This window comes from Macaca nemestrina, chromosome 12 (assembly GCF_043159975.1).
Source record: "Macaca nemestrina isolate mMacNem1 chromosome 12, mMacNem.hap1, whole genome shotgun sequence".
Classification (NCBI taxonomy): Eukaryota; Metazoa; Chordata; class Mammalia; order Primates; family Cercopithecidae; genus Macaca; species Macaca nemestrina.
The window spans coordinates 112,365,628-112,385,071 of record NC_092136.1 but is presented as its reverse complement, the minus strand read 5'-3'; the positions used below and the strand labels follow the sequence as shown (position 1 = coordinate 112,385,071).

Sequence of the window (19,444 nt, the reverse complement as noted above, 5' to 3'; positions counted from 1 at the left end):
AAATGGAGAAGATCAGTGATTTTCTAGTTAGGTAGCAACCCATTTATAGCTTGCAAAATCAATTTAGCAAATTGCAACTAGCATTCCTTACTGCCTGTATATTTTATTTGAAGATTTTTATATGTTTTATTTAAATACTGATTAGATCATTTGATATTAATTTTATTATGTTTTTCTTTATCATATATAGTAAAGGTAAGTATTGTTTGGTGCAACTTTTGTTAGTTATATAATTGCTAGTGAGTTTTTAATGGTTTGAATGTGTCCTCCAAAGTTCATGTGTTGGAAACTTAATGCCCAATGCAACAGTGTGGAGAGAGAGAACATTAAGAGTTGATTAGGTCATGGGGGATCTGCCCTCATGAATGGATGAATGTCACTATCACAAGAGTGGGTTCATTATCTCGAGTGGACTTGTTATACAAGCGAGTGTGGCCCCTTCTTGTTCCCTTGTTCTCACACTCTCTTGCCCTTCCACTGTCTACCTTCTAACATTGGATGAGGGAGCAAGAAGGCCCTCACCAGATGTGGCCCCTCCACCTTAGACTTCTCAGCCTCCAGAACTATAAGCCAAATAAGTTTCTTTCTCTGTAAATTACCTAGTCTCTGGTATTCTGCTGTAGCAACACAAAACAGACTAAGACAAATGGGAAGCATATTTTTTATTCTGGGTTACAGACAAAAAAGTTTGAAGAACACAGGTATTGACTGTCTTGGGAAAGACAAACAACAAATTGGTAAATGACCTTTAGGGACTGAAATAAGGGATTGTGTCAGAAGTGGAAGGAGATTGGCTTTGTCCACATATCTTTATACTATTTGTATTGCCTATTCACATTTTTTTAAAGAAAAAAAGAGAATGAGATAAAAGCAAAAAGTTTCTTTTTTTTTTTATTATGCTTTTTATAGTAAGGAGAGTGCTTACTTATATTTCTATTGAGTGCAGGCAAGGGAAAATATAGAATTTGGGGCCTCTACTGTTTTTACCCTACCTTTTGACCTATAGTTTTACCCCTGACTCTGGAGACATTTTTCTTCATGTTTATCAATTCATACATTTAATTCATAATTATACAAACATTGATAAACTTCCAGAGAGCAAGTCTTTTCAGTTATGCATGCCCTTCAGTTCATTTAAATCCTCAGTTTTACATACTGTCGCTATTAAACCATTTCCATTTTTCTTTACATATTTTCTTTTAACAAAACTAATTTTATCAAAATCATTTTCCACATAACATTTTAAACAAACATTTGATTAAGTTTTGTCCATATCATATAATGACTAGTTATTATTTCTACCATTAGGAAGCTTCCTTTGCCACCATTTTGAACAATTTCAGTTTTCTTTAATCCAGTTTTATATACCTCAATTGTACCATGTGGATCCCTACTAATAAACCATGTGTGGTTTTAGATGCTGTCAGTTTTCTTTTGTGTTATTTCAATCATGGATGTTTATTATGATTTGGCTAAAGTGTTTTAGATTTAACCCATGAAAAAATTATAAACATTCTTCCTGAGATATTGCAGGCTCACTCTGTGGTCCAAGAGTGGTCTACCATATTTTGAAGTCAAATTTTGGTGTCGTTCTGAAAACTTGGCGAGATGTATATTACTTCTCCAAGTCACTGAAAAAGCCAAGAACAAACCTCTGATCACGTAGTGGTATCAACAGCTCTCATTTTGATTGGTGGTGTCAAAATGCATTGTTGGACACTTAACAAAGTGCCATAACTGTGGGGTCAAAATAGTAGGATCAAAGCATCAGAGTAGGCACTGTGCTAGGGGATTGGGTTCTAAAGATGAAAATGTCAACTACTTTTCTTAAAAAAACAAAAACAAAAACAAAAAAAACCAGTATTGTCTTTTGGAAAATCCAAATCCCTAACAAATAATGACACTATAATGAGTAAGTGCTAATTACAATATTGCTGCAAACATCGTTAGGAATTTTATATGTTTGGGACCCTTAAAATAGAAATAAATTGTTCACAGTGAAGCTGGTGGAGCTTGAAGCACTACGGTCTGTCCTGCTGGGAACTTTGCTTTGACCAGTGTGACCAGGTGTGCTGGGATGGGGACAGGTAAATACAGAGAGTGGAGATGAAATGAAGAGTTTGAAGCCAAGATCCAGAGAGTCCAATGTAGGCAATTAATGTTATGTTTCCATTCATCTATTTCTTCTCTGGCCATTCTTCTCTATTTTTCTCCCCTGGGAACGTAGGTCTAGAACCTGATCTCCCAGAGAGTCTAGACCTGGTTTTCCTACTGTCTCCTTTCATGCCTCCTCCCACCCTGCCTCCATCGGGGTTTGAAAACACCACTCCAGAGCACTAAGTAACAGCACTAAGCTCAGGGAGTATAACTCCTGAGAGGAGAAGTGACCAACAGAGGAGGCCGGTGTTCCTCCCTGCTTCAGGAAATGCAGTGTGTCCATCGTGAAAACGTCATTTAAATTCCACATGGTTCTTCCTTCCTCCAGGGGAGCCTCGGTTGGTTTGACTCCTAAACCATTTATTTATAACGAATTTCTGTCCTTGGCAAATACTAACGCTAATAACCACAGCATTAATTCTAGGGTTTATCTGAATGGATAGTTTCAGGCTTTGGTCAAAATGTGCTTCTGTCTGCAAAGTTACATGAATTTTCTTCAACGGACAAAATGTTTCACAAGATAGTAATCGTTTTAGCAGCCAGTTCCGTGCCCAGAAACAGACTGAAATGCCCACCATTGAGGCTTGCAGACTCACTAGCCCTCTGGCTTGCCCCCTTGGAACTATATTTTTGCTGGCCTATAACCCACTTCCCAGACAAATCAGAAAGGACAGTGGCCCAGACTAGAGAGGGAGAGTTCCCAACAAACCCCCCTACCCATTCCCCATCTTCTGCCTGATTCAGGGCCACACTTCTCAGTAAGAGAGCTACGGAGCCAAAGGGAGCCCACACCTCATGCACCCAGTGGTCACAAACCCAGCATTCCCCTTCACAGGCCACACCTGAAGAGGGAAAGCTGAGGAGGCAAACAGCAGTCTCCGGAAGGAGCGGACTGCAGGCAGGAAGTAATGCTTTGGAACATAGTATTATTGGATTGATTTTAAATAGACAATCTGCCTCTCTTTAGTAATAAACGGCAGGCTCTGAAGGGAGCCAAAGGAATCAAAAGAAGAAATGGAAAAGAAATGAGAAATAAGAAAAACAACCCCCCCGCAAAATTCTTCCTAGAGCAATTCTTAATGCTCTAGAAGGATCTTTAAAATTCTGTTCCGAATTGCTGGGTATCTGACAGCGCTGTTGTGATAAACTGATGAATGTCTATTTAATACCAAAACATAAAACATATGGATGGTTATTTAGAGGACAAATGCATTTTGACAGATAACTAATTTCATTCTATTGATAGGACATATTTTGTCAGACTCTTCATTTCATTTGAAACACAATCGTTTTTGGTTTCCAGTTCCTTGCCATGGTGGAAATGCATTTGTCAGGCCCTCTAGACCCGAGACGGATTTAAAATATTGTCATCACAACTCTGCTTAAAACCAAGCAAAATTGGAAATATCTCCTATTACCCATTCACACAAGAAACCTTACGAACTAAATACCTTTTTGTACCCAGTTGGGTAGCAGAATCATTCAGTCTTTAGTGTAGATTGGTATCAAATACCACCCACCCACAACATACTGAATTACATATGAGCAGGAAAGGAGAGGTGGGTAATTCTATCAATGCTTAATGGGCAGAAGGAAAAGGCCCAAGTTTGTATTGGCAAAGCTCTCCTCCTCCGTCATGTTTTACTTCAGCAGTTATCTCCTCCAGAGCACTTCCCGACTCATCCAGGCAGAGGTAAGCTTACCCTCCGTAAGCTCCCATTGTTCCCAGCCATGCCTCCACTAGACCCTTTTATCACTCTGCATTTTAATTTTTCTGGTAGAGAACCTGACTTTTTATTTCTATATCCTCAGTGTCTAGAAGATCACCTAGTACATAGTAGGTATTCAAAAAGTATTTGTTGAATGGGAAAATAAATGAATGATTATCTCTATTATAGCATTTATCACCTGAAATTATTAATTTACCTATCATTTTCCTCCACCAAATCATGAGTTCCTTGAGTGTGAGAAATAACTTATTTATCATATGATTTTCTAAGCCATGAGCATAGGGTCTGGCATATAGCAGGTACTCAATAAATGTGTTGACAGGATTGATGGATGGATAGATGGATGATGGATAATTGTTTGAAGCTGCTGTGTATCCTAGTATTTCTCAAAGTCATCAGCTACATATATACCAGAGGCATTTCTTTGCTCAGTTTCTAGTCTTTGGATTTTGAAATTTGAACCTCATTTTTCCAAGGATAGGAAGCATCTGTTTTAAAATTGGATTCCTGAATACTCACGAACAAATGGGGAGCTTTTAAAAAATCTAGGGAAGATAGCTTGAATATCTGTTGTTAGGTCCTATTAGATGTCCCCCAAAATGCATTCTCCTATTCTTCCTTAGTAATAGAATCCCCAAAATTTTGGCTCAGCACAAGGTGCCTGGATTATAATATTTATTTTCCAGCCTCCTTTACAGATAGATGTGCCCACATGAGTCAATTCTGGCCAATGGATTTAAGTGGAAGGGTCACGCGCAACTCCCTGGAAGTGTCCTTAAAGGAAGGCGGCATGACTTTCTTTTTCCCTTCTTCCTTTCTACTGTTAGAATACAGATGGCTAGATCTCAGGTAGCCACCTTGAATCATGAGCTGAAAGCTACATGTTGAGGATGTCCCAACAGCAAGATATCAGCCTAGGTCCTGATCACTTTGTAACTTGTCCAATAAATCCTGGATTCTCAATCTCTACACTTCTTTTACATGCAAGAAATTTGGGGGGTTCTGTCACTTGCAGTTTAACCAATCCTAATGAATATAGGGATCTTGGCTGGCCACAATGTAAGAAATATCAAAAATCTCCTATCAAATTGAATTGAACTGAACTGATATTAGGCACACTAAATATTAGATACACTAAATTTAGATAAGAGAAACTTCACTGAAAGCACAAGATAAGAGATTTTTGAACTGGACAACAGATCTCCAAGAGCAGCTAGCCCCATACCCTACTCTGCTCTGGGCAAGTTCCCACCTGATGCTCATTTCATCCTTAATATGAGGGAAGAAAAACAGCTACTATTGCTAATATTAAAACAATCCCTTTTGTCCATCAGACACAGTTCCAGTCGGGAACTGTGGACCAATAAACAATCTTCCTAATAAGAGAAATCCTGCAGAGAGGAGAGGTGAGGAGAGTTTTTACTTGAGTTGAAAATTCTCACTCTCAGCCCATAACTATGAAACATCTTGATTTACATAGGCCAGAGCTTAATTTCCATCTCCATTTAGAGCACTTTGACTGTGGTCATTTTTCTGATAATGTGTGGGAATTTCATGGCTTTCTAAGCAAGATGAGGTAGAATAGTTGGATTTACTGCGGGTGAAATGCTGGCAGAAGAAACTTCAATTTAGCAACTGGTATCACGGACTACTAATCGAGGACTCCTCGGAAGAGTGAGGCCACTGAAAACAGTTATTACTCAATGCTAATAAAAAAAATTATGGATCTAATAAAAGTTAATGGGAAAATATCATGTGCCATAAAAACTGCAGACAAAGCAAAGAATGCTGGGCTGGGGGGAGAAGATTCCACGATAATTTTGTATTGTCTGGAAGCCAAAATTGTCCATGTCCATAATACTTCTGAAGTGCAAATGGACACGCAAATCAAATTAAACTGTGGAATACTTAGTAACAGAATCATCTGCTTTTGTAAAAATAGAAAGGAGCAAGTGAGCTATTATTACCCAGCAAACCTAACTCATTAACTACAGGTAAGACCATGGTCCATGCTTGGCTATTCTTTGTAAATACAAGTAAGCTTCTTTCTTAAGGATTCTATGTGTTTCCCACCTAGACTGAGTGCTTCATTCCTCTAATGGGGCACTGTCTTGTGTTTGAACAGTGTCTACGGTTCTTAGGAATTTAAGCTTCATACAGCATCCATGATCCCTATTGAGAGGTGGGAAGTAAGAGGAATTGAAAACTTTCCCCCTTCCCCCATTTATTCAGCTGCCGTCCTAGCCGGGCCATCATCATCTTCCACTTGGACTTCTTTACAGCCTCCTAACTGACTTCCCAACTTCTACCTGGCTTCATTCTTTTCCCATCCATTCAGATCCATTTCCCACAAAGCAACCAGGGTGACCTTTTAATTTACAAACACAATTGGATCATTCTTCTGTTTACAATCTTTCAGAGGCTTCTCCTGGCTCCTAGAATAAAAACCACAATCCTTATCAAGGCTCAAAAGGCTTTCCATAATTTGGATCTGACCCATTTCTCAGTCTTCTCATGAGCCATCCCGGCCCTTGCCCCAACACCCAGCCATCTTGAGGGGAGCACACACCACGCTCTGTCGCTTCTGGGAGTTTGTACTTGCTGCTCCCACCTCACCCACTTCTGCCCATATCATTATAACTCATCATTTCATTTCCTCAGGAAGGGTTTGCCCTGCCCCCAGATTAGGTTAGCTTCTGCTGATACATGCTCAGAAGGCAATCTACTTGCCCTGTTGCAAAATTTAGTGTACTATCAATTACCTGCACAATGTCTGTCTTCCCCACTAGACTTTAAGCCTCTTGATGATAGGCTCCATGCCTGTCTTATTCACTACTCTGCCCAGCTCCTGGTGCCCTGCATGGTAATTACAGACTCTCAAATCCTTCTTAACCACCTAAATGAATAAACAAATGAATACATTACCCCAAAACACAGAAATGCTTTGCTAATGCCACTGATTATAAGATGAATTCACTATTCGGAACCCTGTGTAACATAAAGATTAAAACATATATCCAAGCAAAGATTTAAAACTCAAATCAGGCAGGTGCAGCATGCTCGGAGGGAGTGAACATCATGGGCAGACACTACGTGCAGCCCCTTCCTGGAGACAAAGAAACAGGGGTGCCTTTTCAGCAGCCTTGAATTGCCTCCCAAAGTCAAAAATGAATCTTGCCAGGAGGCCTCTTTCATAGTTTATTAATACGAGCTCTCAGGATGTTGGAGTTGGGAAATCATTATGAAACCTTCAGAGTAAAGATTGGTTCAGGCAAGAATTATCAATAGGATGCTAAATCCAGGGGGAAGTTTAGATGCTTGTATGGTCTTAAATTGCTTATTCGTTGCAAAGAATAAAATAGTAACTATATGGTGGGGAAATTGAACAACACCTTGACCAGTTGATCAAAATGAAGAAGGGGCAGATTGACATTGTGTGACTCTAGATGTAAAAGCCTGAGAACAGCACAGCATCACTTAGGTAGCATTCTGACCTGGAACGCATAGTCCAAATCCACAATGACAAAGCAAATATAAACCCAACAGGAAAGGCTATGGGAATATTTCAGATTAAAGGAGACTAAAGAAACAAGACGATAAAATTTAATACATTATCCCAAGTTTGCATCCTGCATTGGTAGGAAAAAGTGTTCCAAAGATCATTATAGGGTTAACTGACAAAATTGGAATACAGAAAATGGATTAAAGATGTTATATTAATACTAAGCTTACTGAAGTTGATAACTAACCTATGGTTACACAGGTGGTTCTGTAAGAGAACAAGAAAAAGAATACCCCCTCTTTTAGGACAATTACACTGAAATATTTCAGGGTAAAGGACCACAATATATACAACTTATTTTCATGTGGTTAAAGAATGCATAATTTGAGCTGGTCAGGCACAGTGGCTCACGCCTGTAATCCCAACACTTTGGGAGGTTGAGGCGGGCAGATCACTTGAGGTCAGGAGTTTGAGACCAGCCTGGTCAACATGCTGAAACACCATCTCAACTAAAAATACAAAAATTAGCCGGGTTTGGTGGCTTGTGCCTATAATCCCAGCTACTGGGGAGGCTGAGGCATAAGAATCATTTGAACCCTGGAGGTTGAGGTTGCAGTGAGCCGAGATCATGCTACTGTACTCTAGCCTGGGCAACAGAGCAATACTTCATCTCAAAAAAAAAAAAAAAAATCACACACATACAAAGAGAGACAGAGAAAGAGAAAAAGAGATGACAAATCATAAAGCAAATTGATTAAATGTTAAAAATAGAGGAATCAGGGTACACTTTGTACTGTTCTTATTCTTGTAACTTTTCTGTGAGTTTGAAATTATTTCCAAGATAATCTTCTGGCCAAGAAGTAAGAAAAACAACAAAGTGCTGGCTTGTGTAAAATCTTGGGAGGCACCAGAATCTTTGTCCGCACTGTAACATCCCTGAAGGTAAGGCAAAAATGGGGGTGAACTTGCACCCCCATTTTTGGGGAGCACACACATGGGGAGCACATAAGAGCACACTGAGCTCCCATGTGCTGCCCCTTAGAACTCTTGTGGGCCTCCAGAAACCACCCCAGAAGCCTTAACATGCAAAGCACCACCACAGAGCAGCACAACTGCCTAAGAATGTCTGGTTGCTTAGCAACCCAGACTCCTACTTGACTAGATAAAGCAAAAGGCTTCCCTCTGGGTCGCAGGATTGATGCACTACACGGAGAATGCCTCTGTTGGTCAAGTTTTAGGTGAGACTCTGGCCAGAGTCAAGTCTAGGTTCTGAACCACAGAAAGCAGCATCCATGGCTCTAAGGGCTCGAGCCAGGCACAAAGCCTGGGGATCTAGAAATTCAGCCTAGTAAAATCCAAAGCAAACAGACCTTTTATCAAGTCACTTCAACTCTCCGAGCCTCAGTTCCCTCATGGGTAAAAAGAGATAGCTGGTAGAGATCCGTGGTTCTCATATATAGCTGAATTTCAGGACGACCTGATGAGCTGGTAGCCAACCATATTCTTCTACCAATGAGATCAGAATCTGTGGAGGTGGGACCCAGGCATGAGTTGTAGTTGTTTTTTTTTTTTTAAAGCTCTTCAGATGTTTCAAATGTGCAGGTAGGTTTGAAGGTGTCCTTCCAATATTCAGGTGTTGCCAAGGTGATAGTGTAAAGAGGTGGGGCCTTTAAGAAGCAATTAGGCCATGAGGGCTCCTCCCTCATGAATGATATTAGGTGCCCTTATAAAGATGCTTGACAGAGGAGGCTTGACCCTTCTTGCCCCTATGCTGTGTTAGGACACAGCATTTCTCCCTACCAGAGGACATAGCCCTCCCTTACCAGACAATCAAGCCTGCTGGCACCTTGATCTTGGACTTCCCAGCCTCCAGAACTGTGAGAAAATAAATTTCTATTCTTTACAAATTACCCAGATCATGGCATTCTATTATAGCAGCACAAATGGAGTAGCACAGCCTATTAAGTCTATTATCTTTGTTGGTACTGTTACCTAAAAGGGTATCTTGAATCCTGGTCTCTTCTTCCCTCCTTTTCCACCAAGTGGAGCCCTGTGACCCCACACAGCTCTGCCCTACCCCTAGCACTAACCCTGACTCAGGTTAGGTCTCTCGGTCATCTTTGCTGCTTGTCCAGCCCCTTCTTTCTTGAGGCTCAGGCCTACCTTGTGCCTGTCAAGAACTGAGAAGAGCCTGATATTTTATAATACTTACAAGGTAACAAGTTAGCCTGCAATATTTTCATGATTACTCATAGAAGACATGAGACTCCTGGGTCAGAGACAAGAGGCAGTTTACTACTTACAGTAATTGCAGCAGCCAGTGTATCATTATTTTTTGCACCCGTTCCCTAGGACCCAGTATCTACAAGGCAACATAAAGAGGGCCAGATGGCATTTGCACACACAGTGGGTTGTATTAGAAGATAGAAACCCCGAACTTAGGAAATTTAAATCTTTATAAGGGTCAATAGCTATGAATGCTCTTTGCTCCAGAAAGAAATACAATCTCTATTTTCCACGCTGTTCACTATACAAACACCCTTGAAAAGATAGTTCAGAGCCAAAGGAACTTGGTGCTTGTCTCCAGGATGTGCAGAAATGGGAGAGATCTGTGAAGGACTGCCTCTCTTCACACCCTATGCTCGAGCCCCTGACTTCTCATCTGCTTGCCCTTGCTAATTCAGAGTGTCCTACCTCTGAACCCCAATTCCCCAATGGATAACTACCTATGGCCATGCACGTGAATTGCTCATGACCATAATTCCCTAGATTACTTCTCTCCAAGCTTTCTTCTCAGGCAAATGGGTGCCCAAGTCTCTGACCCCTGGTGGGAATTCTCCAAGCTAGAACAGAACATAAGAATGTGTGGAGCTAGCTGGAGGCTGCAAAACAATGAGCCAGGGAAGACAGTAAGAATATCATTCAGGTTAAATGGAGGGTTGCAAGCTAATCACATAGTCCAAATCACTAGCTCTCAAACTTCAGTGTTTGGGTGTTGAAGCTGTTTCATAACTTCAGAGTGTAGCAGAATCACTTGGAGAGAGTGCTAAAACACAGATTGTTGGACCCTAACACAAATGTCTCTGATTAAGCAGGTCTGAGCTGGGGCCTTGCAAATATGCACTTCTAATAAATTCCCAGGTAGTGCTGATGCTGCTCTGGTCTAAACTTTGTCCATCCAAGGTAACCGGGCTGAGAAATGACAGCCAGATTGAGAGCAATGAAAGGCCAAGTGGAGGAGGTAACAGGAAAGTTTAGGAGAACCTAAAGGGATATGATTCAGACATGCAACCCAGAGGCTGGACACTTCCTATAAAGCTCCCTCAGCCTTGCCTGTGGGTCAGGGAGAATGTTATTATAGGGTCATTTCAGACAGTGGGATGTAGGGCTTCCATCATGTTGACTATTCATTACCCCAGATGCTGTGCCTCCTGTTAAACATGGCTCCTTCCAGTGTCTGTGTCTGGCTCTGCTCTTAGGGTCTCATCCTACCCCACAGGGAGACCTTGTTGGAGTTTCTGTTCCTCCCAGCCTGCCTGCTCCCAGTTAAGTTAACCCAGACATGCTAGTTAGCCTGTTTCCCTGCCCCACATTTATAGCTCATACACACCCACCAAATTCATTATTCCCCTGTCTCTGCTCTGTACTCAAGAGGCTGATACCCTCACAGACTACAATACCTGGGCTACCTTATGGCCTGTTTCCAGTTCCGTCTGGCTAATGGGACACACTGGCAAAGATCAAAGGATGACAGATGAGTTTCAGCTGTTCACTCTCGTCCTTTCTCCTCAGAGCTGTATCTCTTGCAATATTTGTATCCCATACTGTCTCTTCTGCTGAGTGGCCCCAGCTCCACGGTACCAGCTTTAAAACTGGAATATCATTTCTGTAAAGCCATTTCCTCCTCTTGTCCCTTCAGTGCTTGGGGTGGTTTCAGGTGCATCACTACCCATCACCTACCTGTTCCCCTAGTTCTGCCCACACTGCTGTAATCAGTTCCTTCACCGAAGTCTCCTAAACCTCTGAGCAAATCCTGTTTCTACCCAGGACCCTGACGGACATACTCATCTCACCTGATCATACCCGAAGGTATACCATAGCTCCTCTCTGCTGGATGGAGGTACCTGAAGTGGGTCCTTCTCAGGAACAGAATTGATAAAGAGCTCCCTATAACTTCCTGAGAATCCATCCCGAACTCCACCCCACTCCGCAGGGCTCCCCCTAGTGATAAGATGGCAGCAAAGGTGAAGCCACAGCAGACGTGACTAAGGTCTTGTCAGCCAAGCACTGGTGGGCTCCTCTCCCCAGACAGCTTCCCTCAGTGCCAAAGAGCAATACAGCAAGGCTTCCTCCCAAGAGCAAATGTGCTCCTAAGGCCCTGCTAATAGTTTCCCAAAGTCTTGTCAGGAACAGAAGGCTGGTACCAGCAGCAGTCCCGAGTCTCTGATGTTGCCATGGTAGCAGTAGGGTCACTGCTTAGCAACAGACCAGAGCCGCAGGAAGTTGCTAAGGTATTTTCACATGTGTTAAAGCAAATGGATGTTTATCTCAATCTTGAGTGTAAATACACTGTAGAGAAAAAAAGAGAAAACATATACACACAAACCACCTACTGATGTTCAGAGCTGCACGTCTGCTGATCCTTGAGGCCTGAAGCATATGCCTTCTCTCTGGAGGAAACAGAGAGACCATAGGTGACCCAATGAAGCGCATCCTCTTACCCCCTAAAACAACCGTTCACCTGTCTTCCCACCCACCCAGGCTGAAAACCTTCCTCACCACTTAATTTCCAATAGAATTTCCAAATTTTTCTCTTAAATGGCTTTTGAGAGGCCATGTGGCAAACTAATTAAATGTATGGACTCTAAAGCCAGAGTATGTGGGTCCAAAGCCTAGTGTTGGCCCCCTCTTTCTCTGTTATTTTGGACAAGTCACTTAACATCTCTGTGCCTCAACTTTCTCATCTGTAAAATGGGTATAATACTAGTGCCTACCTTACAGGATTATGTGAGGATTAAATAACTTCTTCCATGTCAAGCACTTTCAGCAGTGCCTGGTACACACTGAGGGCATTGTTAGGGATAGCTATTAGTAACATTCAGTGATATCATGGATACTTTTCCATTTGCCGGGCTTTATATAAAGAACGAAGCATGTAAACGTTAGCAAGAAATTGGCCCTGTCTTCATGGGGTCCACAACTATTCCAGTGCCAGTGTGGCAATGGTAAAGACCCAACTCTCTGGATGGTTATTCAAAATACCCCCAAATACTGGCCTTGTCTCCTTAAGGAGTAATTGTGAGGTTTAAATAAGGTAATTCATGTAAGAGCTCAGAATGGTGTCAGGCATACAATACGGGCTCAATAAAAGTTACCTATTACTACTAAAATTCTTTTATTATTCCTCCCCACAAACCAGCTGCAAACTTGTCTGTGTTCAAGCCCCTAAATAAACTCATGCACTCCCACAACTGGGTTCTTCTTGACACTGCCCATGACCACCTGGAACACCTTCCCCTTTCCACCAGTCTCATGTCTGCATGACCTGCAAGACCAGGTTCTGTCATACCTTTTCTTGAAAGCCCCTCATCTACTCCACACCATGCTCACCCCTCCACCCGAACTATGTTGAAACTCCCGTGGAGGTCAGTGTTTCTTCTTCCTTGTGTTTGTATTTTGCTTTCTAAGCCAGATCACAAGCCCTCTGTATGACACTCTTCTTATGGATCTTCTCAGATCCCCTCAGCCTCATCTGTCTTGGGCCATTTACCACTGTTCCACCTCTATTGTCACCAGGGATCAGCGCTGCACTGCTGTGACCAGGCAGCAGTTCTACGGTAACCAGCTCCATCCAGCAGCCACCCAGTCACCATGCCGGCTCCTAGGGCCACTTTACTTCTGCAAAGGAGACACAATGCATATGTGATCATGGAATTCGCCAGTCTTACTATGGCCCCCATCATCCAAAAGCAGCATACTGAAGGAATGGCAGAATGAGCAAAGGCACCTGCCCTGTAACAACACACCAAAGGGTTAGGACACAATCATCGGTGATGTGGTATGTGCACTGAGCAGTGATGTTGGCATAGTATATGGTGCTGTGTCCAAAACAGCAGAGATACACAGTCGGGGAACCAAGGAGTGGATGTAGGACTTGCCTCTCTCACCCTCCTTCCCACTCACTCATAGAGTTTGTGCAGTCTATAGTCTGGACCCTGCTGGATAAGAGGTCTGGTTGTCAGGGAAGAAACCCTTCGGCCAGGAAGGTTCCACTGAACTTGAAGCTGACTACCACTTAGTCACTTGGCACACCTCATGCCAGTGGACAACACAGGGATTGTACTGGTGGGATTAATAACCCTGATTACCAGAAGAAGCTGTGGTTGTGGCTGCACAATTGGAGGAGGAAAGATTCTTTCTAGAACCTGGGGGTTTCAGTGGGGGCTTTTCTAGGTGCTTGAAACCCAGCAAAAACTATAAAGGGGCAATTGCAGCAACCATGGTTTAGCAAGGGAATGGCAAGCAAAGATAAATATAGCCTAGTTCTTTGCTACCCAAATGTGCCCACGGACAAGCAGCATCAACATCACCTGAGAGCTTCTAGAAATGCAGAAGTCCAGGTCCCTCCCCAGACCACTGAATCAGATTCTGCATTTTAACACGATTCCCGGCTGATTCGATGCACTTTAAAGTTGAAAAGCACACTCAGCAACCCACTGCGCAAGCAACCGAGCTGGAGGTGAGAGAAATCTAGAATCAGTAATGGAGGTGGTTGGGCAATGAAGATTCGTTATGGCCTAAAACCAGCAACGGGAGTGGGAACTGTAGCTTCTTTTCCTTATACTCTTCAGGGAGAGTGGCTGGTCCCTGTCTTGATGGAGAATTAATGACCGATTGCCGGTAGAAATGTGAAATGGTGCAGTTGCTTTAGAAAACAATCTGGCATGTCCACCAAATGGTAAACATAGAATCACCCTATGACCCAACAATTCTACTCTTCCCAAGAGAAATGAAAACCTAGATTTCTATATGGCTGTTCATAGCAGTCTTATTCATAATAGTCAAAAAGTAGAAACAAACCAAATGTCCACGAAAATTATACAGGAGGATCCTTGGAAATTATACAGGATCCTCCCTTTCTCTGAGGAAAGGGAGAACAGGTAAAAACTTGCCCCAAGTCACACAGCCTGTTCTAAGTGGAAATTATACAGGATCCTTGATTTTTCTATCAGGATAAGGATGGAAATACAAAAATGAATAGAAAGTTGGTGTTGAGAAAGGACACTTAAGCTGGTGAGACAGCTGATAAAAATTTCTGCTGAAAAGTAAAGACATTTTCCCAGTATTTCCATGTAATCCTGGTGGGAAATCATCAAAAATCTAGGATAAGCATCCTAATGGAAATGTGGTCTGGAAAGATGGGCTGGGAGTCCCCTTCACTGAGCGGGAAGGAAGCAGGCTGCGTGAGAGAAGAAAGAATACTACGCACAAAAGCTTGCATCTTAATCTGACCTCAGAGAAGAGCGTGTACACCTGGCATGTGTGCCTTTCAGGGAGTGTCTGGGTTTCCTGTACCCCAGGCCCTGATCCACTACAGATACACAAGTACTTGATAAATCTAATTGGATTGTGTCTGTGCTGGAGCTAAACAGTCTCTTGCTGTTTAGGGAAACTCCATGTCCAGTACAACCCCAGTACCTAACAGAGTGCTTTACACTTAATGAGCATTCAATAAGTATTTGTGAAAGGAATAAATGGCTAAAAATGAATAAGCACTTTGAAGCCTGAAGACAGGTTACTGCATGTATCTGTGAGACCTAACAGACAGAAATGAATTACCAAGCTTAACTCCTAAGGGAAAAAAGAAAGTAACTGACTGTGCTTTGGCCCCAAAAATGTTATCTCCCTCATCAACCATTACCACCAGCAATGAGGTGGGACATCTGCAATTTGGGGTCTGGGTTTTCAAAAAATCCCCCAGTTGCTGATTTGGGAGATGGCAACATAGAATCTTCTATCTAGAAGAGACCTCAGAGATCCCTGAGCTATTGAAGGAATAGAAGCCTAGAAGAACTGTCATTTGTGAGGATGTGACAAATGGCTGGGTAATTTCCCAAGGATAAGCTAAACCCAGACAGGGAGTTCATGCATCAACAGCAGTACCTATAATATCAGAAGTTTAGGAAATTGACACTGTGTCTGTCACACATTATTTGAACTGAATACTGGTTCTGGATAATTCGCTCCTCCCCAAAATGTGGATATATGATGATGGTTTTGCTGGGACACATTACAGAGGGAAAAAGAAATCTTCCCAAATGCTCCTATGCAGAAGGTGCAAATTTCACACAAGTGACTCATGATGAAGCGCCTGCAGAGATCTACAGACCCAGCCCATTTCCCAGAACTGCCCCTCGAGAAACATTCCCAGGTCAGAACTTCAGAAACCTAGTCACCTACTGCAAGCACTAGCATGATAAGGGCAAAACTGCTCCCCAAGGAGAACTGTGCCCTTGGGCAGAGCAGTGGAGTGAATTAATTTCTAATAATGAAACAGTGAGCTACAGTGTTTGTCTACAAAACAGGCTTATTCATGAAGAGTAAATATGTCAACTAATTCAAGAGGCATGCTAAATCTCCATTGTTTTCTGAAGTTCAGGTTTCCTGGCTCTGTAAAATGTGATGCACGCCTTCAATGTGTGCAGCAGAATCTGTGAGATTGCAGAATGCCACATTAAACTCAGAGCTCCTGGGCTAATGAGGGTAAGTCCATTTTGCAGTAATGAATTGTTGGTAATAGCCCATCATGGAGCAGATGTCTCATCCATCATTGCCCCGGGAGTCCCACACTCTGAAGTACTCCCATCAGATAGGGAGGGGGCACAGCCCAGGGAGGCGATCCTCATCTCTGGACTCTGGAGAGCAGCCAATCCTAGGAGTTAGAATCAGTAGGTGCCTATCCAGTGTGATTTAAGGTCCCCCAAATCCTCCCTAACTCAAAATATGTCCCCACCCACCTGCCACAGCGCTTAAAATATCCTCCTTTGAATTTTCTGCTATTAAAATGTAAATATGTCACCTGGAAGAAGTAACACATTAAATTAGCATCCATTATCACTCATTTTCACATTAGGGAGAGCTGGGCCCTGAGGAAAGGGAGGAGGACAGGTAGTCCTTGATGGAGGGTGGCTTAGAAAGGAGCTGAGCAGGTCTCAGGTTGGTGGGGTGGGGCCAAGCTGGGGCACAGTGTGCGTGCCAGTGAACTCTTGCTCACCCCATCCTACTGACAATGTGGGTTTTTTAAGTGTATGCTTCCTCAAATTACCTGAGCAACCTAAAGGGGAGAGACGGTAACTTACTTATCTTTGCCAGTCCCCAGGACCTCTTCAGGAAATGCTTCTTGAATAAGTAAATTTCATCCTCACAACCCCCCAAAGGAAATCAGAGGAGGGATCATGGCCATTTTATAGTTGCAGAATCAGACTCATGGAGGCCCATTTTCTTGCCCAAGCACATGGGACTGAAGAGGAGCAAGTTCTGGATAAACAAAGCGGCAGACAAAGTATATGTTTTTATCTACAGGAAATTGTATTTATGTGGAAACTAATGTGAAGTAAGAATAGAATAGGGCCACATTTTGGATGCCTTTCAATGTCAGCCTGAGACTTTAGGGTGTTATTCTGGGAACTTCTGAAAGTTTGTTTAGTGATCGAGAATACAGGAAGCAGAAGGATACAGAGAAATATGCAAAGTGATATTTTAGGCAGGTTATTGGCATACAGGAAAACAGGATGGGTTGGAGAATCAATAAATTAAAGACTAGTGAAGAGATTCTTCGTGTGAATCAGAACTGGGAAGGTAGCAGTGGAAATAGGAGGGACGTAGGAAGATGTATGTAAGAGACATATAGATAACAAATAGATCAGATAACAAATAGATCAGTTGCAGTGACTGGTTGGAGAAGTGGGTAAGGAAGAAAGTGGATTGAGGGACGTTGACTAGATTTCAAACCCACTTAACTGACAGAAATCGACAGCAATGAGAAATCTGGAGGAGAAGCGGGTTTTGATGGAGGATGGTAAGTTTCATTGCAAACATGTTGAGTAAGGTGACAATGGAACACCCAAGTGAAGATGTGCATGGGTCTGATAGAAACTTGATGTCAAACCTCAAAGAGATTTAGTAGAAGCAACAAAAATAGGTGAAATCTCTGAGAAAGGGTAGAAAATGAGTCAGAGTCAGGACCTCCAGACATGTCCACTTATAAAGGATGAGTACAAAATGAAGGAGACAGAGTCGGACAGTGCAGTGAGAATTGAAGCCAAATAAGAGTGTTTCAAAAGGTAGAGATGCCAGTGCCAGATGCTGCAGAAAGGTCAAGGAAAGTCAGGAGAAATTGCTATTGGGCTTCAAGAATAGACTCTCTGGTTATCTTCAATAGCACAGTCCCAGACATGTGGAAAGTGCAGAAAAACACAAATGCAGTGGAGGAAGCATGGAGAAAAGGAAAAGATGGGAAGAGAAGAGAGATGGCTGTGCAGCAACAGTCGAACCAAGCATGACTGGCCTTGTCTTCTTGTCCCTTTCCATACAGGCAATGCTGAACCTCGATTTATGTGCAGAGAGTGACTGAAATGTAAAAGACAGCAGGAGATACTGGGGAGGCATCAATTAGGAGCAGCAGGAAGGGAGGGGCTGGGATGTACAGGGAAGGGTAGACAGAAGAAGGCGGGAGTCTAGGTTGAAGAAAGGGAAAGGGGCAAGCAATGAGGTGAGTCCAAACAGATCATTTTCCTGGAAAAATCAGAAAAACATGTTCCCAGGGTTGAGCCTATAAAAAATAGTAGACTCCCAGGGAACATGAGAGGGTTCCAGACAACAAACGACTGGATTCAGATGCTGTCAGGATTAATCTAAAGCAGGAGAGGAACAAAACTCATTTCCAAAGGAAGGATCTCATCTGTGTGTCTCTGACAGCCCAACTGATGAAATCTATACCTAGAATTACAAGGCCATTGAATATCAGCGCTAGGAAGGCCCTGAGACATCATCTGAGCCAACTCTCTCTCACTTCACCAACTGGGAAAATAAGGCCCAAAGGGGTGAAGTAAATTAATCAAGAAAATGCAACTAGTTAAAGGTCAAACCTGGACCTGAATCTAGGCCTCTTAGCTCCTGGTCAAGTGCAATTCTCACCAAATAGCAACTCTATGAGCTGGATTTCCCAGTATAAGATTGGGTCAATTTCAGTCTTATGTAATTTCTTCTTTCCGATAATGATTATGTTATTTAGATGTGTGCATAACAAAGTGATTTCATTTTTGTACCTTTGCGTGGTTTTTCATATTAAAAATTTGAAAAAAGCAATAAATCAGGAATAGAAAATATTCGTCAGATCATGCCTCTCAATTTTTGGTTCTGCAAATATAGTCACTGCAATTGCATAGCAAAGTTATTAAAAGAGTAGCTGTGGAGTTGAACAGACCCAGCTGCAAAGCCAGGTGAGCCCCATCACTTACTATTTGTGTGACATTGAATGAGACCTTGACCTCTGCTGGGAGAGGGTGGCAGAAGGAAGGGAGGCAAAGCGGTCAACCACTCTGTCATCATGGTCCTAAGCATGGAGAAAAGCAGCAGTGAGACCCAAAGAGCGAAGCCGCCAAAGCTGCTGCTAATACCTGTTTCCCTTTGGAATAATCCCAGTGTTTTGGCCAGAGATGATTTGAAGGCTTTTTGAGAGGCACACCTGAAGAGAAAATGTAATTACTTTTTCCTGCACTTGAATTTCCAGGCAGTGTCCTTTCAAAATAAAAAAGTCACTTGAGGGGTGGAAAGGAGGAGTAGGGGAAGAAATGAAGGACAGAGAAGGGCCATCCCCGCTGAAGCCAGTGACATTTCACCAAAGCGACTCCCTTTGGGAGCAGCTGGTGCAAATGTCACTCAGCGAAGACAGCAGGGAGCAAGAGAGAGCTGTGGGTTCTGCAGGAAATAACATGATCCACTCCTACTCCCACCAGCCACCCCACCCCAACCCCCCAAACCCTGACCCTCTGGA

General features: G+C 42.7%; 1 long non-coding RNA gene across 2 annotated transcripts; it reads right to left on the bottom strand.

Moving 5' to 3' along the window:
• Window positions 1-206: 206 nt before the first annotated feature.
• On the bottom strand, window positions 207-19,443 carry LOC105493599 (uncharacterized). Of its 2 annotated transcripts, none has more exons than XR_011611064.1 (3): window positions 13,000-19,443; window positions 12,003-12,059; window positions 207-1,737 (listed from the first exon to the last, which is right to left on the bottom strand). It is a non-coding gene; the product is annotated as an uncharacterized lncRNA (long non-coding RNA). The 2 variants fall into 2 exon arrangements; XR_011611065.1 differs by having other exon boundaries at window positions 12,003-13,287; window positions 13,980-19,443.
• Window position 19,444: the final 1 nt, after the last annotated feature.